At 35.6% G+C, this 25,891-nt stretch overlaps 1 protein-coding gene across 14 annotated transcripts in view; it reads right to left on the bottom strand.

The window, feature by feature from the left end:
• The window catches only part of Enox2 (ecto-NOX disulfide-thiol exchanger 2), a 267,961-nt gene that overhangs the window by 217,283 nt on the left and 24,787 nt on the right, over window positions 1-25,891 (bottom strand). For 2 of the 14 annotated variants that reach the window (XM_076918956.1, XM_076918955.1), the window contains exon 1: window positions 7,566-7,586. The exons of 11 other annotated variants lie outside the window; for them this stretch is intronic. The gene's annotated coding sequence lies outside the window, so the exon portion shown is untranslated. Of the gene's footprint in view, window positions 1-7,565; window positions 7,587-25,891 lie in introns of those variants that run through there. One more of the 14 variants, XM_034486329.2, reaches the window with a different exon arrangement.

Genomic DNA, 25,891 nt, shown 5'->3' on the forward strand with positions numbered 1-25,891 from the left:
CTCTGAGAGGTTCTACCAGCAGCTGAATAAGTCAGATGCAGATAATTACAGCCAAGCACTGGACTGAGGTCTGGGCCCCTATGGAAGAGTTAGGGGGAGGATTGAAGGAGCCAAAGGGGAAGGCAACCCCATAGGTAGACTAACAGTGTCAACTAACCTGGACCCCTCAGAGCTCCAAGAGACTAAGCCACAAACCAAAGAGGATACATGGCTTGGTTCAAGGACCCCCGGCACAGATGTAGCAAAAGACTGACTTGTCTGGCCCCAATAGGAGAGAATGCACCTAATCCTGTAAAGACTTGAGAAGAAGGGTACAGGGGGGCACCCTCTCAGAGCTGAATGGGAGGGGAGATGGGATGAAGTACTATGGGAGGGGGGACTGAGAAGGGGCAACATTTTGGATGTAAATAAATAAAATAATTAATTTTTAAAAAGTGAAAATGAATGAAGAACAGTTTAACATGGGCTGATTAATAGCGCATACCTTTAATCCCGGCACTTGGGAGACAGAGGTAGGCAGATCTCTGTGAATTTGAGGCCAGCCTGGATTACACAGGGAGCTTCAGGCCAGCCAGGGCTACATTAGTGAGACCCTATCTCAAAACAAAGCAAATAAGAAAAGTGGTCTAACTCATAAAGGTAGAAAGTGGTAGCTGGGAACTAGGGGAGGAAGAAAATGGAAAGTCAAACAAAACTACACGTTTCTGATTGATTATATAGATAAAAAAAATCCTAAAGATTCACTGAAACCCACTGACTACTTAACCATTTTGGCTTAAATGATTAAATTTTTCTTAAGAAGAAGGTCAGCATGATGATGCGCACTTGTAATCACAGAAGAGAACTTCAGGCAGGAGAACCTCAACGCAAGTTGATAGTATATAATATATAGCAAGATCTCATCTCAGTAAATAAACCAGAAAAAATAATTTGAAAGGAGATAGATTTTACATTTAGTGCTCCTATATACAGGAACAAAACAAACTAATAATATTAATATTAATAAAAGTTAAAAGGCAAGAGTAAATTTCTAGAGGTGATGGATAGGCTTATGGCCTAGACTAAGGAAGGATGTTTTCATGATATATGTTATACTTACCTCCAAACTCACCAACCTAAGGATCAATTCTATACAAATTTTATGTCATAATTATATAAAGTAACTGAAATTAAAATATTTATGTATACAGCAAAATAAAATTAGGAAATTCATGTTTCAATATATGGAATTTTAAAAATTATAAATGAACACAACATATTTTGGCTAAAATCACAGACAATAGATTCATAATGGAATACTGGATTAAGTTAGAACATTCTTATCCCAACATATTTTCACCCACTTGAGGTTACTAGAAAGACACATACTTTCTCATTAAGTCTTTTTTTTTGGAAAAATAAAAGTACTGTTTTGGCTAGATAACAGGTATACTTCATCATGGGCACTTTTATATTTCTATGAACTAAGATCGACCAATGGAAAACAGCAAACTTTATCCTTTTAGCTTACAACAAATTACTATAAAATACTGTTTGAAAGTCTAAAATGGCTGATGATCCCAAAAGAACAAACGTGAGTCTCCTAATAAGAACTTATTTTATATGGTAGAGGTGTGCCACAGAGGAAAATATAGCAACCTAACTTATATAATTTCTGATGATTGGCTGGATTCCAATATGTACAATATATATTGAATACATTAGGAGAGAAGATATTCTGGCAATATCAAACACATAACATACTGCTATTCTGTATATCATTCCTGCATCTGAAATACAAATCAGTCATATTTGTTATATATTGTATCATGTATGTTTTTGAGAACATCATGCATAAACACTGCTTCTACATCATTACCATCCTTCCTTCTGACATATCCCATGCCTCCCCTCCCCTCCTCCATTCATATATGTAACTAGTTATATTAGAATTTTAAATTGAAGATTTGAAAACAACTCAAAATCACATAAAATCATCATAACTTTATAAACATATCCAGAGAAAGGAAAAACATGACTACTCACTTATCCATTCATTTAGCATTCATTAAATACCTTCTATGTGTTGTCACTCTTAGCTAGGAGCCAAATACTTCAAGATAAAATAAAAAACAGTCACTATCCTACAAGAAAAAAAAACAGCCTAAAATAAAAAGAAAGAGTGCACAGATAATCATGCCTCTAGATGAAGAGCTATACATGGTCCACAGCTGCTGAGAGAGGCAGAATCAGTTTCTTCCAGGGACAAGATTCAGCATAGCTTGTCCAATACCAAATAATTAACCCTAAACACCTATAAGCAATGCTAAATGGACTCAGTAGATTGTATACATACATACACACACACACACACACACACACACACACACATGTTATATATATATATATATATATATATATATATATATATATATATATAACAAAATATATCATGAATTGAGGAGGAGAGAAGAAGCATGGGATGTGTTAGAGGGAAGGATGGAAGTGATGTAAATGGATTGTTTATACATGATGTTCTCAAAAAGCTTTATATTAATTAAAAATAGAGTCATAGCAACATGAAATATTGTTGAAATATGTCTTGAAATATGCACAGACAAAACTAAACTACAGACAGAAGACTAAAGAAGCCTATACAGATAATAATAGATCCTAAACTGAATCCAGAAGGATAAAGAATGAGTGTTGTCCAGGTGAGGAGGTATGTAGACAGCAGGTACAGTGATCTGCATAAAGAAATGGAGAGACATGAAAGAGAAAAGCAGCAGAACATGCAGAAAGTACAGAGTTTTTGGAGTGACAAGATTAAATTTGTGTTTTAGATCAAAAAGACTGGCAGTATGGATACATTAGAGGAAATAGAATGGTGGCAAGTAGGCCAGTTAAAAGACTGTGGCAGGTTAGACAAGTAATGACAGTCCTGCTGAACTAGGGACAATACCCTGGTAACAGACAAAGTAGAGCAAGAGTTTAGGAACTGCAATTCAACTTCATAATTTCAAAATGTCACAACTTATTGTCTTCCTACCACTCACTGGCCACTTCTTTTCAGTTTTATCTGCACATTCTTCCTCTTGTCAGCAACATTTTAACAGTATGCTAACACAAGTTTCAATGCTTATAGCTCTTTTTTGCCTTCCCACTTTTGGCTTTGATTATAGATATAGTGATGATCCCTTAAATGTACAGCAACAATCCAGACCTCTTCTCCATACTCCCAATGGATACATGGCCTAACTGACCCTTCGAGACCTAGTAAGGATCTAAAAGTGACGTGTCTAAACCTGAGCGCTCTCATGCTAAGCTTAATCTATCTACAGTCTTTCACACCTCAGTAAGTATCATCTCCTGCTACAGGACCAAAACTGTGGGAGTCATCCTTGTTGTCTCCATTTCATATCCCATACCAAAAAATCATATATTTTGCAATATTAAAAGTCGTTTTAGTCCTATTCTATTAACAATCAACTCTTGCCTAAATTCCTGGAGGAGCTTTCAATTTGGTATCTTGGCTTCTACTTTGCAATGGCATTAATGATCTCTTCTTTAGAAAACCAAAGTTTTTATACAAAACAGCAAACTATAAAATGATAGACAACCCATATAATGAGAGTAAATATATGCAAAACAAACATCCATCTGATAAAACACTGTTATTCAAGTCATAGAAGGAACTCCTACAGCTCAGTAACAATTAAAAAGAAAGACTAAAACTGGAAAAAAATGCATGAATGAACACTTCTCCAAAGAAGGTAAAATGTACAGCAGGTATATTAAAAGGGCTTCCACATCACTGATCATTTGAAATATGCAAATCAAAATCGTAATAGTCATTACTGCATAGTCATAGGGGTGGTTAAGATTTGGAAAAGATAGAAAGCATTACTAAGAATAAGGGGAAGAAGTAGTTATGTATTGCTAGTGAAAATAAAATTGGTACAGTCAGTATAGAAAATAGTATGTAGTCTCAGTTCCACTCAATTAAATGAACTGCTAAAATACATTTGTCCCATTTCTATACATACACCAAAAAGAACTGAAATAAGTGTCTTGAAGAGGTATCTCCAGTGCTAAGATCACTGAAATAGTCTAACCAAAAGCTGAAACCTAGAAACACATACAATTCCCATATATGGAAGAATGGATTAAGAAAATGTACATATCTATAAGACTACACATATTATCATTGTATATATGAAAAATATCAGAATATTATTCAGTCCTAAAAAGAAAAAAATTCTAACATTTGGAGCAATGTGAGTAAACCTGGAGAATATTGTCCTAAAGGAATAAAGCAGATACAGAAGGGCAAATACAATGGTAGGATTTACATCATGATTCAAAAGTAGCCAAACTCATAGAATCAGAGGATAGAAGAGATGGTAGTCAGGGATTGAGGGGAGGAAGCATAAGAGCGGATATTATGTAAGAGCATAGTTTCATTACTCCAAGAGAGTTAAATTGTAGAGAGCTAGTATAATACCAATTGTTAAAAATATCATAAGAACAAGCTAAAAGTTTGCTAAGACAGTATATCTTCTGGTAAGTACTCTTGTCACACATAAAAATAGGAGGAGGAAATTCTGAAGGATGGTTGATAGGATCATAACAGAGACTGAAATGTTTTTATGATATACACTTATCTGCAATTTCATCAAGATGTATACATTAAATACAACTTTTTGTTCAACTGCATTTCAGTAATTTGGCTGAAGCAATACAAATAATGCCCACCAGGACTGTGTGTGAGGTGAGGTAAGAGTGTGAGTATGTACATGTGTGAGGTAGTATGTGCTCTTGAGTATATTGCTGACACCAAAGGAGGACATCTGATCACCTTCTACATTAGTCCTTGCAGACAAGGTTTGTCATTACATCTGGAGGTTGGCATCCAGGAAGCCTCAGTTTTCCTCCTGACTCCAATCCCCACAGTGTCGGGGTATGCATATACATGTGGCTACATGGCACTAAGGTGCAAGCTCAGCTCTTAATGCTTAGACTGCAAGAGCAACTTCTCTTACTAATCAAGCTATCTCTTAAGGTTCCCCAAAGCATGATCCTTTTAAAAGCTAAATTATATCACTCTATGCACAAGCTTCATCAGAGACTTTTTATTGTACTCAAATCACAAGGTAACTCTAATTGCTTCTTCTATTACAGACTTTTAAATGTATGTATGTATGTATGTACGTATGTATATATTTACAGTACATAAAATAGCTCCTAGCACACAATAAGTATATATGATCAATAAATGAATAAGTATGAAAGAAAACCTATGGGCGAGAGAATAGGGAACAGCAACCTTAGCTAAACCTGAGAAGGAAAGGAGACTTTAAGAACATGCCATAGGTAAGGTAATGGCTCAACTATCATCAAAGAAGCTTCTGATAGTAGATGCTTATTAAGATATACACATATACAGCTAGACAATGTACAGAGAGTAAGAGTCATTGGAGCAGTCATCCATAAATGGAACATCTTTGTCATGTTACTTCGTCCCAAGGCTTGGGATTTATATGGAACAGGAATCAGGAAAAGTATAAGCTCTAAGGAAACGCTGTCTTTCAGACATAACAGGAAGATGCATACATGAACTCATAGATGCTGTGACAGCACACACAAGACCTATACATGTTAAAATCAGACAAAGTCCCAGCATGAAGGTGGGTAGGTGTTCATAAAGTCCCACTCCTGCCTAAGAAGTATTGACAACTCATCGCTGCTGGAAGAATGGAAAGCAGGTTTCTTCAGTGGAGTGACAATGGGTTTATCAGCCACTCCAGGGCAGCCCCATATGCAAGAGTAGCTGGCCAACACAAACCAGACTCTACTTTTTAAAAGAGAAAAAGAACATGATGTCAGGTGGGTAGGAAGGTAAGGGAGGATCTGGGTTGGGGGAAGGAAAAGAATGTGATCAAAGGATATTACATGTAATTCTCAAAGAATATATTAAAACAGTTTTAACATCCATCAATCTTTTTAAAGTTTGAGAAGAATGTTCACATGGAAAAATTTAAACTAAAACTAAAAACCCTATAGATTTAATTTTATATTCTTAACAAAAATAACCAAGAACTATACCTCATATATCTAAATTGAATAAGCATTCCAAATGTTAAGGCTAGGGAGCCCCTGAAGGATGATCACCTAACCCCAAACTTTTCATTTTTTTACTTAATATTTTCCTTTGTAATATCAAATATGTCTCTGTTTCTAAACAAGGAAGGCCTAATTCACAAGTATATTTCTTTTTAAATGAATATACACAAATACATTCCCTACAAATGTTCAACATAATTTCTTCCTCAGATTCAAACAGTCAGGTTTTACGATTAATAAGAAACCTTTCTCTTCCTTTAATCCTTTCCTTTTGCTCTGTAGACAAGTACAGGGTTGTATCTTTTATTTGAAATAAATGGGGTATGGTTTGTGAATCTAAATTAATACCTATAATTTCAGGATTCAGAAAGAACAGCCTAGCCCTCACGAAATTAATTTAGTTAAAAATTGGATTTAAAGATCTGCTGAAAGACAGCATTGTTCTGCTTCCGTCTAAATTACCACCCCATCATCAAAACCCTGCATTTAATAATTTCACTTATTAATCTAAAAATGTAACATAGGAAAAGGTAAGGGAGAAGATATGAACTATTAGCAAATCTATATCTGTATAAAATTCGAGTTTTTATAGGATCAGTCAAATTTTCTGTCTCTGCCTTCAAATATCCATTAAAATCAGCATGTAATAGCTACATTTAACTGTGATCTGTATCTCAGTTCATACTAACTTACATTAATTCAATAATAGTATTGAAATGTACATGGGGCTGCTGATAATATCCAACATTTTTGCTGTCTTGGGGGAATTATAAGTACAGGAGTAAATTGAAAATTATCTTGATTTCCTTATGTTGACCTCTTTCTAATTCAGCTTCTCAGTTTCTTCTCAATCTGTATTTTAGTAAGTACAAGATGCTTTTAAAGATTGTATAGAGAACTTAGGCATAGCTCTGTGAAAAAGCACTTGTCTAGAGTGCTTGAAGCCTGCTGTTCAATTCCCAACAAAGCAATAAAACAAAATATAAATAAAAAGTCTGCCTATGTGATATATATATATATATATATATATATATCTTAGTGAATAAAATATATACATATAATTATATATGCATATAATTTCACACATACACAAACACACACGAGCTCCTGCAACTTTCTAAGTTCTTTTTTCTTTATAGCACACTGCAACATTTCATGCTTCAGCCAACAGAATATGTTCCTGGTTTCATTACTAAAAATCCACAATAAGACCTACTATTTTGTTTGCTAACAAATAATGAAAAAGGTAAAATCGTTTAAAAACAGATGTACCAAGGAAAAATGGGTCTATCTTTTCTCTTTCCATAACCTTAGTTATATGCTAATGATCCTCACCTCCTGGTATTAACACATCCTTGATTTACTTCAAAGTGATGATATATAATTTCTGAAACAACACTTTAAAATTCCTTTGGTTTCTGTCTTTGGTATTCTTTCCTGAGTTATAGTCTCTGGAATGGTACCTGCTGTGTTTGTTTGTTTGCTTGCTTGAGCAGTCCTCTGTAAAGTTGATGAATAAAGGACTATGGTCCGAAGGAAGCACATGTATGAGTCTGTAAGTGCATCCGGCTAACCCTAAGATGAGAACAGAACCACTACAGTCAGGTTAGCTGCATCCTCAGGAGTCATGGCTGTCTAGCCAGCCAATTTCTAGATTTTGAACCCTTAAAAACATTGAAATGTTTACCTCTTTAACATACTATATTTTGGCATAATTTGTTACAGAATAATTGATGGCTAATAAAAACTTCTAGCCCAAAATACTAACTCTCATATCATTAGCTTATAAGGGAATCAAAAAATGTCAGACAACTTCTGTTTTCTACTAAAATCACTTATTTTTCTTTTCATATTTATGGTTACTAATATCTAAACTGAAGTAAACAGATTATCAAATTAGACATTAGTTTCATTAAAAACAACAACAACTAAATTAAGGTTAACCAAGCAATACAAGGGTTTTATGAATGATATGCAACTGAAATTTATGAACTAGTATCAAAATAAGTTGAAGCTCAAATCAAAAGTCTTAATAAATGTAATTACAACTATTTAAACACTTAGGCATTCTTCACTTTGATGCAGGATGATATATGCATAAGAACTCATAAGAATAAGGTTACTCAGATGAAAAGCACATCTTAAAAAGACTAGAACTTAAGGCTAGCAGCTGTGCAGTAGTCTGGGAAGATTTGCAAACAGTCCTATACCGTCTACTTTCTTGTTGCCTTATATATGAGAATGATCTATCTTATTTTCACTGATATGCCAATAATGCTATGCTGGATTCTAATAATAGGGACTGAAAAACAAACAGAAACCATCACTGTGTATAGAGAGGATTGTATTCAAAGATATTCCTACTAATTAATTTTCTTAGATGTATTTATAAGGTTTACTAAAAATTTTTACCACTTGGTAGCCAAGTATATATTTTTTCATTGCCTATTAGTCACCAAATCTACTTTCAGGCATTTTGGAAATATTACTGAGAAAAACTGGGGACATATTAAGACAGCTTTCAGAGAACTTATATTATATGTGAGACATCCTGTTCTATGTAGAACTTTGCATAGCTCATCTAATCTTGAAACTCTCAAATTGGTATCTGCAATATAATATTATTTTGTTCAAAAAGTCTCCAGTCATGTGTTTAGCCTTCTTCACTGACTACTCCTAATGAAACCTAAGAAGATAAGGACTTACTTCCTAGGCTCCTGATTACCTAATTTGCTCCTCATACAATTAATTCATTTTTTCCTAATTCAATGATCACTTTGTGATGATTAGTCTCAAAACATCCATAGTTCTATTAAGATAATCCAAGACATTCAACAAATAAAATAACAACATAGTCATTAACTACTTAAGATGAGTCTACCTATGTTCCTTCAATTTTCATCAACTGCATCCCTGACTTCTCAGTCAGCCAGTGTAAAATGAACCCTTTTTTACCAATCCATCAAGTTCTGTCCATTACACTACTCTAATATCTTTTCCATTCCAACTACTATGTTCTTTTCCCCTTCTCACCCTTATGTTATTTCTGGATAAAATTTTATAAAATATCCCTTTCATAATACCCTCATACTGAATTATGGACCTTTAAGAGATTCCCATTGCCAGTAAGAACTTAATCTCCTACCTTGGTCTTTATGGTTTTTTCATAATGTGGCTTTACACAGTTTATCCAACTAAACTCTCATTACTAACATGAAGTATTTATTCTGTCATAGATAGTCTACTTGCTCTTCCTTAAAAGTGCTGTGTACAGCTGGGTGGTGGTCATGGTGGTTCATGACTTTAATCCCAGTACTTGCGAGGCAAAGGCAGGCAGATCTCTGAGTTCAAGGCTAGCCTGGTCTACAGAGTGAGTTTCAGGAAAGCCAGAGCTAAACAGAGAAACCCTGTCTCAAAAAAATCAAAAATAAAGTGTTATGTTCAATTTAATGTCTGGAACATTTCTCATACTCGTCATCATGCTTGGAATGTACTCCCTCTTTTCCTGTGCTCCGAAAATCTTTGATATGGTTATGTCTCTATTAATCCCTCAAATCCATACTAGTTTTCTACTTACTTTATTGCTGGTAAAGTGATATTTTACTAGCTCTAGGTCTAGTGATATTTTCCATGTTCTGATTTTCCTTGTCTCCAATTCCTTATAGAAACTGCAGCTGCCTAACAATTTGATAGTTTTACCATATATTTTCCTCACAACATTCAGTCCTCTATAACAACAGTCCAGATCAAAAGCTTTTTGGTACTGAGACCTCTTTCTATATTTCAAAGATATAAAGGACCCCCAAAGACTGTTTTGGGAAGATAGCAAGATGGTCCAGTAGGTATTTGTTGCCAAGTCTGATGACCTGAGTTCAATTCCTGGGACCCACATGGTAAAAGGAAAAAAAGGACACAAGTTGTCCTCTAACCTCCATATTTCTACTGTGGCAAGCCCTCTTCTGATATATTTTTTAAAACTACTTTGGTTTTTGGTGGTTATATATATTATAACTTACTCTACTCAAATTATAACTATGAAATTTTATGATCATTTATTTAAAATATAACATAGCCAGTATGTTAATATAAATCATTTACAAATATAACAATGTTTTACAAAACAAGCAAAACCAGTGGGATTATTGTACTATTTTATAATTTCAGTTTTATAAAAAACAGTGAGATTCATTTTTAAATTATTTTTAAAATTTTATTAGTATACATTATTATACATAATACTGGCTTATTATGATGTTTCATGTAGGTACCTGATGTACTGGTACTAAACCTATTTTATGATCTTCAATTGAAGTGTATAAAGAAAATCTAGCCTCACAAACATAGAGTTAGATAATGGAGAAATATTTGAGTAGGTTTTTTTCAGAGAATTTTTGTATTCTTTACTAGTACATTAAAATTTGACAACGGTAGTTTCATTTAGAACAATGGGGACTCTGAATCTATATTAATGAACTTTTAAGACTTAGTTGTATTAAAATCAGTGTTCATCTCTGCACTCTAATAGATTTTTCCAGGCATGACTTTATATCATCATATATTGATGATTTGACAAATATTGATTTGCTTAGTTATGAAAATCTTCCAGATGGTAACACATTTAATTACACAAGATTTGAATCATATTGGTTCATATTACCACTGGCCTCATCAACAAAGAGTCATGAAGTATTGGGAAGCTCTCAAGTTCCTGATGGCAGAAATAAGTGTCAAAAGTCTAATTTGAACTTAAAAGTTTATACTTGTCCTTGGCAAGAATAAAAAGTTAGTTGTTATTCTTAAAATAATGGGCCCACTTTATTTTGGGATTTATGCCTGCCAAATACCCAGTAACACAGAATAACCATGCTTTGTCAAATGCATGAAGCTAGAGTTTCATGTAAAAATCTGTGAGCTGGGCTTGCAAGTCAATCATCATATTCTAGAATACATCAAAAGCATCAGAAATCCTTCCCATTTTGATATATAGGATATTAAAATGTCAAAGTTAAAACTAATAAGATCAGTATCTATCAATTATAAAAAGCAATTTATTAAGTGAAAATTGCTTTCACATTTACATTACTGAGTTTAGTTTTGTTTTCCTAATGTTGAGTATGCAATAGCCAAGAATAAAATGACTAAATAATGCAGAATAATAATTCTTGCCAAGTCACTAGCAGTCTTATTCACATGTACTTTTGCACATTCAGTGAATTGTTAACACAGCAGATACAGCAAGAAACATCTTAGAATTATTTTAAATTTTCTTTGACATTTTAAAGCCTGTGGGACAATCTTGGGGAGCCCCAGGGACCCATAAACCATACTTCAAGAGCAAATGGTCTATATTATGTCTGAAATTCTCTCTTCATTTAGCATTACATCTGGGCCCTTCACTGGTTTCGTACTGAGCTCAGAATTTTCTTCCCAGCATTGTAAATGCAATTTTTGTTACTTACTTTTTTGCTGCAGTGACAAAACAGCTGAAGCAACTTAAAATAGGAAGAACTTACTTGGCTCATTGTTAAAGAGGGAATAGTCCATCATGGTCGGAAAGGAATGGTGGAGCTCATGATGATGGGAGCAAGTGGTTGGAACATCTCATATTTTTGGTGAACAAAGAACCAAAGAGAGACTTGGGCCAACATGAGGGCAAAGTATAATTCATAAACCCTGCTTCTATAGCACTTCACCCTTATGTCCGCTAGGCAGGTCCCATATGCAAAGCTGTGCAAAGCTTATCAAAAAAACCACCAGCAGCTATGCATCCTGTGCTCAAACTCATGAGCCTGAGGAGACTATTTCCTTCCCTGGAGCCTTACTGTTCCATAAGACAGGCATTCTCACCTGGTCTTCAGTGAAATAACTCAAGCACTTTCTTCCCCATGGATAGGATTTTATAAACATTTGGGGTGGGTTGGGGTCTAAAGACAGATGCTTTCTATTGGCTTGCTCTGAGATGTTACGGATACCTCATCTACATGTGGAAGGACTTCAGGTGTTGTCCTATCTGATGGATTGTCACAGTCCTCTTCATGAGGTGTCATGGTCACATGTTCTAGGGGTTCCTGAATCCTCTTGACCTTACCAAGTTTTCTGTCTGGTGGCACTGCCCCACATTATATCATTAATCAAAATTGTTTCAGCTATCACGTGTAAGCTAATAAATGATTCCCAAATCTGTGCCTTTAGTGGATATTTATCTCTTTAACTGAAGGCCTGTTTCTAATATTTATAGATAGACTTTTCTTTCAATTTGGTTATGGCTTATCCTTCTCCCTGGATCCTACCCTCTGCCTTTCCTGCATTCCTCCTGGTGGTCTGCTTTCCACCTAACTCCCATCCTCTTCATTCCACACACATTCAGTTACCTTCATCATCCCCAATCCTTCCTTAAGATCTCTTTTTCAAGATGCTGAGATGACTTAGATATATACATGGCTGTCATGTAAGATTGAGGATCCAACTTTCCTTCTACCTTTTTTACATGGATTTCAACCCCTGAAATCCATGTAAAAAAGGTAGAAGGAAAGAATCAATTCCTGGAGATTGCTGACTTCCATAGGTGTGCTGTGACAAGAGTACAAAAGCACAAATATGCATAATATAATAATAATACATAAATGAAAAGTTAAGAAAATTATTTTTCCTCTATGGTGATGTAAATGAGAGTGGCCACAATACGCTAATAATTTAAATGTTTGGTTACCAGGGAGTGACATTACTTGAAAGGATTAGGAGGTATGCCCTGGTTGGAGGGTGTCTCACTAGGGGATGGGTTTTGAGGTTTTAAAAGTCCAAGCCTGTCCCAGTGTCTCTCTCTCTCTCTCTTGCTGCTCCTTACAGACTGAATATCAGCTCTCATCTCCTTCTCTAGAACTATGTCTGCCTGCATTCCACCATGGTTCCTGCCATGAAGACAATGGACTAAACCTCTGAAACTGTAAGCTAGGACCAATTACATTCTTTTATAAGAGTTATCATGGCCATGGTGTCTCTTCAGAGCAATAGAACACTAACTACAATACTCTCTCTCGTGTTTTTTTCTAGTTTTATGACATATACTATTTATACATGCATGTATATATGTATCAAAATAAAAATCTAGGATCCACATATGAAAAAAACATACAGTATTTATCACCCCAAGTCTGATATACTTGACTTAAGATAATCTCAACTTTCATCCATTCTCTTGCAAATACTATTTCATTTTTCTTTTCTGATTAATTACATTCCATTGTATATATGTACCACACTTTTCATTATTTTTTCATCTACTGATAAGCATTTAGGTAGATTCTACATTTTGGCTATTGTGTATAGTTCAGCAATGAACAGGTATCTCTGTGCTAGAAGTTGAAGACCTTTGGTTATATATCCAGGAATGGCATAGGTTGCTCACAGGGTAGCCTTTTCTCCTCCTTTTGTTTTTATTCCTTCTTCCCTGTTTATTTTGTTGGGGTAGTGACTCACATATATAAGGCTGGAAACTCCCCTTGAATTTGTGATCCTCTGGCTTCCACATGAGGAGTATTGCAACTGCAGATTTCCACTACCATTTCTGGTTTTATGGGGTGGTGCTGACTGAATCCAAGGCTCAATGAATGCTAAGCAAGTAGTCTACTAAGTAAGTGAACTGCATCCCCAGTTCATCATTTGTTTCCTGATAGCCACTGTGACTGTGATAGAGAAAGAATGTCAAAGTAGGCTTTGAATTTGCCTTTCTAGGACTCATTTTAAATAATTTGAAAATATCATACATGTATAGAGTGTATTTTGATCATAGCTACCCCTACAGCAGCCCTTAATTCCCTCCTGATATCATGTCCTCTTTTTTCCTACTTTAAGGGTCATTTTTAATGTTTCCCCACCACCACCACCACCTTACAAAAGAGCCAGCCAAATATTGTAAATCTAAAATGTAATAAAATAAGGAGCCTAGGTCAAACTGGAGAACATATATTCCCTATAGGGTTATTCAGTTTCAACACTGTAGGCCAAACAGAACACAATTGCTCCATTCTCTGCAGACATTGTACCGCTCTTTCATTTCTAACACCACTCCTCTAATTTAGATCCTCCGCAGTCTTTTAAATACTTATAAGTGACCTCACAGACTCCACTTTTCCAGATCTTTCTCCCTTCTCTCTCTATCAGAAGGCAAAAACAATGGTCTTTCTAAAACTCAAGTCTGGGCACATATTTGAAATTCAGGACAAAACCCCATAACAGTTTTCCATCACCTAAAAGAGAAAAAAATCTTCATCCTTAGTATAGTATAAGTAAATAACTTGCTCCCTACTGCACACTAATTACTTTAACTTGACATTTTTCTACTTTCCTAACCACAGAACAAACAACAGAAATCAAAATTATAAGAACTAAGATTTGTATGTCATTTACCATGTACAAGTAACTATTCTAAACTACATATATTAAATCATTTCATCATTATAAATACATAAACTAGGTGTTGTTACTACATCTATTTATAGATAAGGAACCTGAGCCACAAAGGCAAAATGAATCATTGAGGGTTCAAAAGTTTCTCATATTGTTTTAGATTTTGTAATTTTAAATATACGGTTCCCTCTGATTGAAATGCGTTGTTTGTTTTGTTTTGTTCTGTTTTTTGTTCTCTGCCCTAATAAACTTCTACCATCTTTCAAAAACAGGACCAAGTATTATATTTTTCTGGTACCACTTTCCCCACATAAAACTAGAGATTTCTTCTTATCACTGGAGCATAAAGTTCATATGTAACTTCCCTAAAGAGAACAATTAACTAATACTTAACACATCAGATCAGTGACTTAGCAGTGCCCAGTAGGCCTTGCTGAAAGTAATACAATGCATCAAGAGCTACCTACTCTGTGCTGGATATATAGTTCAGCAGTTAAGAACATGTACTATTCTTGTAGAACAAGTTTCATTCCCATTTCCATGCAGGTAGCTTATAACTGTCTGTAAATCTGGCTACAGAGGAAGCCAATACCTCTGTCCTTTGCAGACAGACTCATGTGCACATACCCCTCCACCCACATACACACAATTAAATACATCTTTTTAACAAGAACTACCTGCATTGCCTAGCATGGTAAGATATTCCATCACTTAAAACAGCAGAAAATACTACATTTGCTATGACTATGGAAGAGCTGCAGGATGACAAAGGGGGTCTTATTGCTAATCTCCCTTCCTAGCTCCCTACAATCATTGTCACACATTCACGCCGCATAGTCATATACAGGTGGTCCAAGTAAAAGCTGTAATTTTCACCTGGAGAATACCCCTATCTGGGGTTAAATAAAAGCTTAGCCCCACTTCATAAGCCCCAATAAAGTGATGTCTGCTTCGATAATTGGACCTGTGAAAAGCAATAAGAGACGTTTAAAAATGGTCATGACAAGCTACATTGAAATGAGGAAGAGACTGTAAGTCACTGATTACTATGATTTTTACTGAGAAAGTTATATAGTCTTTCCTAAATTGAGCATTAAGGTATAAAAGCTCCTTATTTTCTAACACATTTAGAGTTTGAACACATGTAATCCAGCATCTTTTACTAGGCAGGGACTTAATGAACATTTTGTGGGAACATCTGTTTGTTATTTATCTTTGTCTCATTTTACACATCAGCAAATCCCTTTTTACCACCAGGACAGAATAAAAATCACCATTTCATTATACAGCACTCATAATTTTAAACTTCAACTAGGGTAGGGGTAGTTGTCAGCACCGCATTCTACCTGCTGTTACAAGGAAGAAGTACAAGGGTGGGGAGTGCAGGGGGATTAATTAAATATATAAATCCCTTTTAACACACACTCTGCTAATGGGTACTCTGTTTTGCTATTCCACCAACTGCTGAAAATTAAAAGCTGCTGTATCTTTCTAGAAGGGTATTCTTATTTTTATTCTCTTAAGTCTATGTCAAAAAATAAAATGGTTATATCTAAATTAACATTTTTTCCCCCGTGTTCTACAGAGAGGACTTAAGAAACAAGAAAATCAAAATAACTAGTGTTATTGTGTGTGCTTGGAGGTCTTTGTCGGTGTCCTGATGTTATTGTATGAAGCTACTAGGTGGTCCTTCTAAGTGCTCCCAGCATTCACTGTGAGAAAGAGACAATAGCAAGGCCACAAGAAATGACTTGTAGCATGAAAAGCTACCACTACCTGCTTTGCTGCAAAAAGCTTATAACGAGCAAGAGAAGAATGCTGCCTACTTAGGCAGAATCACTCCAGCCACTTCTGTACAGCATACTCATCAGAGTACTGGAGGCTACGTGCAAATGTAGTATGTTTTAAGGTGGATGACAGCATTGAGTGAAAACTTAATTACAATAGCAATTTGTTGATTTCTCCATAAATCTATGTGTATTGATTAGTATGTCACAACGAATACCAAAGCAGGAAATAAGAAAAATGCCATTTTTCCTTGCAAGAGCTTACAATCATTTATTAGTTCCCATCAACTGCAAGAAGAAGCTTCTCTGATAATGGCTTAGTGAGACACAGATATGTGGATGTATCAGAATGCCATTAGTCATTTTATTGCTTTGTTCCTTTAGCAGAATAGTGGCATTTGGTTTTCCCCTAGAACCCTAGCCTAACTAGTGTCAGTTACTTGGCCACCCAAACAATGTTGGGACAAGCAGCATGCACAGGGCCTGCACAGATCTGGCCCTCATGGGATCCCACCATTTGAGAGGATAAGTGGACACAAGCTTACATCCTTAACCCAGAAGTTATCTCTAATGAATAGCCACCTGCAAATGAAAAACTAGTTTTCTCTAATAGAGTCCCACCAGGGAGTAAAAGGGGAGGAGATACAAGTGACTCTTAAGTCCAGGTCCCACGCCTAACAATAAATGGGCAAGACAAAAGGAACTCAATAGAATTTTTTGAGGTTGTTTACTTTGTCAGGGCTTCCCGGCCCTTGGTGTTTGTATGGGATTTCTGTGTGTAGTTCTGTGTCTACATGTTTCTTGAGCTTTTCATTTGGTTCTTTTTCTTTTGTTTGTGTGTTTGTTTACTTTGTCCTATTCTGGTTTATTTGTTTTTATTTCTGCTAATTACATTCAGGAGGGCACCTGTTTGTATTGTAATGAAAGAGAAAGAATGGTTGTGCATTTGGTTGGGTGGGGATGCAGAAATGATCTGGGAGGAGTTGAGAAAGAAGAAACCATAATCAGAATATATTACATTTTAAAAACCATTTTCAATTAAGAAAAGAGCTTAGAATCATTTCTTCCAACAGTATATTATACTGCAAATCTACCACCAGCCTCATATAAAGGAGAACTAAGTGCACCACATATAAGCCCATTAAAGAACAGGAGAATATAATACTTAATCAAACATTAGATTGGGGCTAGAAATCATAAATACTACTACAGATCAGAGAAATAAAAGATCAGGGAAAATAAAAGTAGACTATCCAAAGAAAGGAAGGCTTTTCTATGAGGTGTAGAATTTAAGTTAGGTCAAGTGGGTTGAAATTTGAACAGCTGAAGAAGGGGACCAATAAATCAAATTAATCATCATCATGTACATAAACCTTATCCCAATTTTTGAGTTTCTTTTTGTGCCTGAATCTATCTATCTATCTATCTATCTATCTATCTATCTATCTATCTATCTATCTATCTCTGTCTCTCTGTCTCTGTGTAGGCCAAAGATGGTGTCATTGTTATTCTTCAGGTACCTTGTGTTTTGAGAGCTTCTCTCACTGGAGTAGAGGTCACCAAGTCTGGCCAGCAAACTCCAGGGATCTACCTAGTTGCACCTTCCCAGCAGTGGGATTACAAGCATATGCTACCACCTTGGCTTTTTAAACATGGGTTCTAGAAATATAACTCAGGTCTTCTGGCTTGCCCAGCAAGCGCTTTACCAACTATCTCTCAAGCCCCAGATGAGTTCTTTACATCAAGAAACATCCTGAAAGTGGCTCCCCATGAGTCATTTCTAACCTAATCGGGAACTGAAACCTTTGATAGAAATTGATCTGAAACATTTAATTAAAGTAATAAGTGCAAAAATATGACTGACACTTAACCTTTCCACAAAACATCTGCATATTAGAGAAAGAATGAGATCAAAATAGAGAGAAAAGGGGAGCTCATCAAACAAGTGCTGTAATTATGTGAGGAAAGAATTTGACTCTAGGGAGTGCCTCACAATGCATTTTTCTGCTCTTTACCCATTTGAGGCAAATGTGTTTGCTTTCCCTATACAAAGCTAGAGCTAATGACATGCATTGCCTTCTTATTTGTAAGAAATTTTAACCCTCATTTAATATATCATAATTGGTGGATATTATGAATTGCAAAAACTGGAAATAACCAGGGAAGTTGTTCTTGTCAACTTTCTATTTTCTTTAGCAGTAGTTTTGCCCTGTTTCATCTTATAAGGCAAAATCACTTACTAGGATATAGCAGACCACTGCATATTGCTAAAAATGTAAAATTTTCATTGGTAATAGGGAGCCATGTCTATTTCTCTAAACGATTCTTAACAAATACAGTATAGTACTTATCAATGTTCATATGAGAATATTTAGGAAATATTTTTCAAACTATGTCTCTTCAACTTCTAAATTTTCCCAAGGTGGCATGCCCCCTCTACATAATTTCAGTATTAGTCTAGACTTACTGCTTGTAAGCCACTATGAACCTTCATTTCTATTTTTCCTTTGAATGGTAGATCATAATGCTAATAAAAAGAATGAAGGAAAGGAGGGGAAAGGGGAAGAAAGGCAAAGTGAACTTTAAGTAGTGGTTCTCAACCTGTGGGCCTTTTCCCAGGTCACCTAAGACCATCCATGCGTGCTCTGAGATCATGTAGAGGCAGAGCTTCACAACAGAAACAAATGCAGATATACTTTCAAACAAGGGGATGAGACACAGAAGAAAAGCAGAGCTAGGAAACAGACTTTCTTGACAAAGAAAGTAAAGGACTCCCACTTTCTGAATTCAAATATTACTACAAAGGCTAAGACTTAAGTCAGGACAATACTAGCATAAGGGCATACATAGATCTGTGTGAGAAACAAACTCTTAATGGAACATGAGTAATATAATGGCCAAGACACTCCAATGATATCTCTCCATAACACAAAAAAATGTCTAACTAGCATCACCATAACTAAGGAAATTAGGTAAGAGATCATTATGAGTAAATGCATTGGAAAAGGCAAGGAAGTTCTAGGCCCTGTTCTTTTCTCCACTTCCTGATAAGCAATGCAGAACAAAGGTACCTCCCATTTGAGGGATGGGAATTAATTAAATTCAGGTGCTAAAGTTAAAACCTAGTACATCACGTATCACAGTGAAACTTGATGCTATACACTGCTCATTTTCCCAGGCCAATATTTGTGTAAACAGTGCTGTTCCAACTGCACTAGGCCAAAAAGCAATGGGATCAATCATTACATCTCCTTCAACCTCCTACTGTAGAGTTGAAGACGATATTTGAGCTACTGTACTACAGGCCTGCTGTAGTGGGAGAATATCCTATAGAAATAGATGGCACTATACATAGGCCCAGAGCTCACAGACTGGGCTCCAGCACCAAAAGAGCTGCTCACTTGTGGCCAGGTAAAGCACAGTTTCAACTGTATTATTTTCCACTTTAAAGTGAACCTGGGAAGTGAACATCCTACTTCTAATACTATGCAAAAACAGTTTTGTTGTAAGACTTAGGTCAACCAAGTTTAGCACTAACCTTGGTGGCCAAGGAATTATCTCTACAACTAATCCTCCAACCTCAGACAACATAGCTATTGTCATCTCAGTGATCATAGATAGGGATTTGGAAGGAACGAACCCGACACCAAGCAGAGACCTTAATCCAATGGAACAGACTCATATTGTAGTGCACCACTGAGACTAGGAGTGCTTGTAGCTATTAGACCTATGATGTGACTCACAGTAAGATCAGTCCAGGTGGCCAAGGAACTACCTTTTCAAATGCTGCTTCTACGTGAGGCTAAATAGTACCCACTAGGCTTCATTTGCTAGGTTAGGACTTTACTCTGGAAATGGGCACTGGGTTGATGAAATGTAACAGTTGGCAGATCCCAAATAACCCAATTTCCATTTGCAAATAGTTTGCTATAATCAAGTTACAAAGCAAGTTTCTAATGGACATTTTTGTAAAGGACCAATTTGTAACAACCCTGGGATCCAATCCACACTACTAGAGTCACTCACATGAACACGTAGGCAGAGTAAGAAAGGAAAACAGAAAGAAAAGAACCACCCACTGCAAAGCTAGTAACCAAGTTTCATAGTAAATGTAGTACGAGCTACTTATCAATAATTACCTTGAATACAAATGGATTAAATACTCCAATTAAAAGATATGGAGTTACTGGACGGATAAAAACTAAACTCAACTTACAAGACACACACACTACCTTGAAGGACTGAAAGTGAATGGGTGGGGGGATGGTGCATGCAAATGAGGAAGGAAAGAGAGCAAGAGTGACAGTCATACTAAGACAAAACAGAATTCATATCAAAAGCAATGAAAAGAGACTAGAAAGTTCATCATATAATGAGAAAGGGCTTAATATAGCAAGAAGAAATAAAAGTCTAAATATGTATATAACACATAAGAGGGCCCAAATATGTAAAGTAAATATTAATGATGCAAGGAAATTGACAGAATTAAGTATAATAATACCTGGGGACCATCCCATCTTCAGCAATGAACATCCAGACAGAAAAATCAACAAGGAAACATCAGAGTTAAATTACACCCCATCCAACAGCTGAAGAACACATTTTTTTTCAACACAGGGGATATTATCCAGAAGAGATCAGATGGAAGGACCCAAAACAATTCTCAACAATTTCTTAAACACCGAAGCATGGATTGGTTTCTACATAAAATCCCCGTATAGTATGTGGGTATAGTATGTGGAGTGTGTGTGTGTGTGTGTGTGTGTTAGAATGACAGACTTAGGGAGAGGGGGCCAAGGTGGGAATCACTTATATTAAGTATATTTCTGACCATAATGCAACAAATCTAGAACAAAGGAAAAACAGAAAGCTTACAAATACATGTAAGTTAGACAACTTACTGAGGGAATGGCCAATCAATGACTGGCCCAACTTGAAACCCACCCTATAGGCAAGCACCAATCCCTGACATTATTAATGATGTTCTGTTATGCTTGTAGACAGGAGCCTAGCATAACTGTCTTCTGAGAGGCTCTACCCAGCAGCTGACTCACACGGATGCAGACACCCACTGCCAAGCATTGGACAGAGCTCAGGGACTCTAATGGAAACATAGATCCTATTCTTTGAAAAGAAATAGACATTCAAAAGAAATAGCTATTCAAACTAGCAACAATAAAGATTTAAAGAAAACATTACAACTCATATCAGACATTAGTATTGTCAACTGTATATCCACAAACTTAATAATCTAGATAAATGAAAAAAATCCCTAGATATACATAACACTAACAAGACTGAATCATGAAGAAATAGAAAACCCAAATAGACTAGTCCCGAGCAATGTGGTTGAATTAGTAATGGAAAGTTACAATCAAAAGAAAGCCTAGGACCAGCCACTGTCACTGCTGAATTCTACTAAATATTAAAGATATGATACCCATTCTCCTTAGTTTATTCCAAAACAAACAAAGGGATTCTTTCAAACATATTTTAGAAGGCTAACATCCCAATATCAAAACCAAAACTCAGCATAGAAGTGTCTCTCTAAAAAGATAAATCTTCCAGCTAGACAACTAAGGCCAGGGCCACAGATTTATGATTCAATTCATGGGGGATTTCTAAAATAGACAAATTTATTGAAACACAGTGGGATAGTGGTTGCTTAACATTCATGTAGCAAGGAGATATAGAAGGTTGGGAAGTAATGGCTAAAGGGCATCAAGGTTTATGTACTTTGGCAATATTGAAAATACTCAAAAACTAGAGTTTGAGGGTCACTGAAATGGCTCAATAAGGTATATTAGTCTAGTGGAATAAAAGAACTCCTCAAAGTTGTCCTCTGTCTTCTATGCATGTACCATGGCATGCTCACACATGTGTGTGCACATATAACACATATATAATATAAAATAATTGTGATAGTTAGATAACCATGAACACACTAAGTTCTAATTGAATTATACATTTAAAATGGGTGAATTTTGTGTTATGTAAAAAAAATACCTCAATAAAGCTTTTAACAACAACAAAAATCAGTATCTTTGTTATATAAAAAAATACCTCAATAAAGCTTTTAACAACAACAAAAATCAGTATCTTGGGGTGCATATACATGATTCTTTCCCAACATTTGACGGAAGTCTTAGTGTTTTTGTTGTTGTTGTTTTTCCTGTTACTGTAAAGGCAACTTAAGGGGAAAACAGTTCATTCTAGCTCACAGTTCCAGAATACTATTCATCGTTGCAGGGAAGTCAAGGCAGTAGGAACTTCCACAGTGAAAAAGTAACATGCATGCTACTGCTTAATTCCATTGCCCACTTAGAATGTTGAGGATCCCAGTTAGGGAAGAGTGACACCCACAGCAGGTAGGTCTTTCCAATTCAATGCAAATAGTCTTTCCAACTCAATAAAGTCAATCAAGATAATGCCCCTGAGACAGGCCTAGAGGCCCAACGTCCAAGTGATTCTAAAGTCTAGCAAGTTAATGAACACTAACCATCACAAGGGGCTACCATATGGAAGCAGGACTGTTTGCTAGGTATGGTCCTAAGGGATGTGCTGAAACAAGGCCATACCATACTACACAACAGAGTAACTGTTTCATATAGTATTTTGTGTGGCTTTGCTACTATGCCTAAGAAAAGGGAAAGACTTTGATTAATTTACATAAATGTTCAATAACTGAAGCCATTCAAAACTCAAATCTTTCATCTTAGAGTGGGGAGAATCTAATTATTGGTAGTTTCCAGACATAAATATAATTGACCAGTTAAGAATGGAGTAGATTGGTATATATAATGGGTTGGATAGATAGATAGATAGATAGATAGATAGATAGATAGATAGATAGATATAGATTAGATATAGATACAGATATAGTAGAGGACACATGATTTGATAAAATTTAAGGTTTCTTAAAACCCTATAATTTTATTAAAATTCATATTACAAAGTCCATCAAAACTTGTATCTATAATTTGCCCCATGTAGTAATTAGCCAAGATTCAATGAATACTTACATATGTTTATACAAGTCAAAAGCCACAATAATGATTTCTTATTAAAAAAAAAAACTTGATCTTGTGGTTTATACCATCTCTAATTTACACAAGTTGTCTCTGGATCAGTCATTTCATAAAGAACCTATGTATTAAATTGCACTTATATATTTTGTCTGCAGGTTTAAAGGTAACATAAATTTCAACAAGAAAAACATCCTACCCTGTACTTAAGACTAATAACAGTTAACAAATGCAAAACATTACGGATGGTGTCCTTTCTTTATACCAACCTCTGGACTTTTCCCATATATGGAATATGCAGGCTATTGATTTTTATAAGTTGCTTCTAAAGCTCTAGAATGAAACATTCAGCTGAACACCTAAAATATTTTGGCATAAAGCTATAGAGCCATAGGAAACTGGCATTTGGTCCTCCTGCAACACTTTTATTCTCTGTTGAGAACCTTAACTTGAAATCATAAAGGGAAATCATTTGGCAACTATGATCTAGACTTAAAACCTCATGGGGTAGCGGTCTCTTTTAAAAGCCCTTGGAATTGTTCTCTATCGAGAAGATCCAAGTCCAGACACTATGAGAAATCTGCTTATACATTTATCATGCTTTATAATACCAATAGAAAGTCTAATGTGCTGGTTGGAAGCCTACCAATAGCACCTAGAGGATTAGAAATGACAAACTAGCATCAAGTTCTTCCTGTACTAGACTAGTCAAGAGGAGTCAACATATGTAGCAGGTGCTAAGTAGTGCTGAATTATACTGGCTTGCTGACAACGTAGGCATGCAAAAATACTCGCTATCAAAATTTTTAAATGGAAAACATCTACAGTGAAATTGTACTCGTGTCAACGTTGAGGTTCATGCCTTGGAACTGTGTGCTAATGTTCTGACACAGCCCTTTGCTTACTTCCAGTAATAAATCCCTGTGGAGAACGTCCAAGAAGGGCATTGCCTTAGATCATATTTCATGCTAGAGTGAAGATCTTCTCTACAGCTCACCTCCATGAGAGGCCGGCCAAAAAGAATGTTCTACACAATTTGTTGCTGGATTAGTATTCTTTTCATTTGAAATAAATGCAATTTTTTCTGATTTTAACTGATAAATCAAAAGATAAACATGTTAATGTTCAACACATGTATTCATTGTGTAATGTTTACATCAGAATAGATATATTTAGCTCCTCAAACATTTACTACTTCTCTCTGCAAAAAAAAATCCCAGTGCTTTCTTGTAGCTATATGAAACATACAGAACATAACTTATATACTTTCACCCTACCATGCAATTGTATCACAGAAGACATCTCCTGTATATGAGTGTCAATTCTGGAATCTTCAGTGATTTGTATGGCTGTTCTTCAAGTGTTGGGGATAGAACCCAGGGCTGGCTGCACACATGCTAGTCAAGCACTCTACTAATGAACTACACTGTCAGCCCCTAGATGTAAATCCTTGCTAAAAATTATGCCTTTCTCACTACAGTCCCAAATTATTTGTTTCCTTTTTTTAAAAAGGCCTCAGTGGGTAGTGCCCTCAGGAAACGCTACTGAGAGAGGGAAAGCTATTATTGTAATCCCAGGCTTAGTTTACCAATGATCATATTTCTGCCCAAGCTCATCCCCCTTCTGCCAGATTGTGGTCTTTATTGCTCACACCATTCAAAATAGCCATGAGTGCCAATATTCATGAATTACTCAAGCTATCTTTATTGTATTTACTTTGTGTCCTACCCTCATAACCTACTTGCCATAAATCCCCAAAGCATTGCAATTGCTTTTTTCTCTATTTCAAGAATCACAACTGTAGACAAAGCAAGCTACAGAACGGTTTTATTAGGATTTAAAATGGGATTCTCAATACTTGGATCTAAGAAGTTGTCTTAGATCCAAGAATGACCATGTCAGTTATTCAAAATTCTATTGACTTTTAAAATGCTATATCATATGACACACCTTTAATATACTAAAGGCCTGTCACCCACAGACTTATAAAAGCATAAATCAAATTTACTTTTAATGACCTGTTTAAAATCAATTCATTCAATATTTAATAATCATGATAAAATGTAACATAAAGGAAAAAAGAAAAATCTTTTCCAGAGTAGTCAACTTACTACTCTGAATATTATCAGCTTTATTAAATATGTACTGCCACAATTAGCTTATATTATTCTCATTCTGTATCCCAAATCGAGGTGAATTTGGATTATACAACTTCCACTGAATAAGCTGGGCAAATTTCTATGACTCAGTTAAGTATATAAAAGCTGACATTCTTCATACCTCCTCTACCTCCAAACCCAAAGGTTACAGGGTTTAAGAAAATGCCAACCATGTTTGGTGGGAATAGCCAGCAGTATAGAGCAGAGGAGTGGCAATGGGAGAATATATAAAGAATCTAAACATATTCTTTACAACCTCTAAGAGGCACTGACTGAACACATCCAAATTCTGGTTTAGTAGACAGCTAAATTAGGGAAATTTTTCTTTACATTTCTCACTTTCACCGATCTGAGATTTTTGCAAGGGAATATCTTGAAAAAACACTGATTACCGTCTCAGGTTTCATCCTTC

This window comes from Arvicanthis niloticus, chromosome X (assembly GCF_011762505.2).
Source record: "Arvicanthis niloticus isolate mArvNil1 chromosome X, mArvNil1.pat.X, whole genome shotgun sequence".
NCBI lineage: Eukaryota > Metazoa > Chordata > Mammalia > Rodentia > Muridae > Arvicanthis > Arvicanthis niloticus.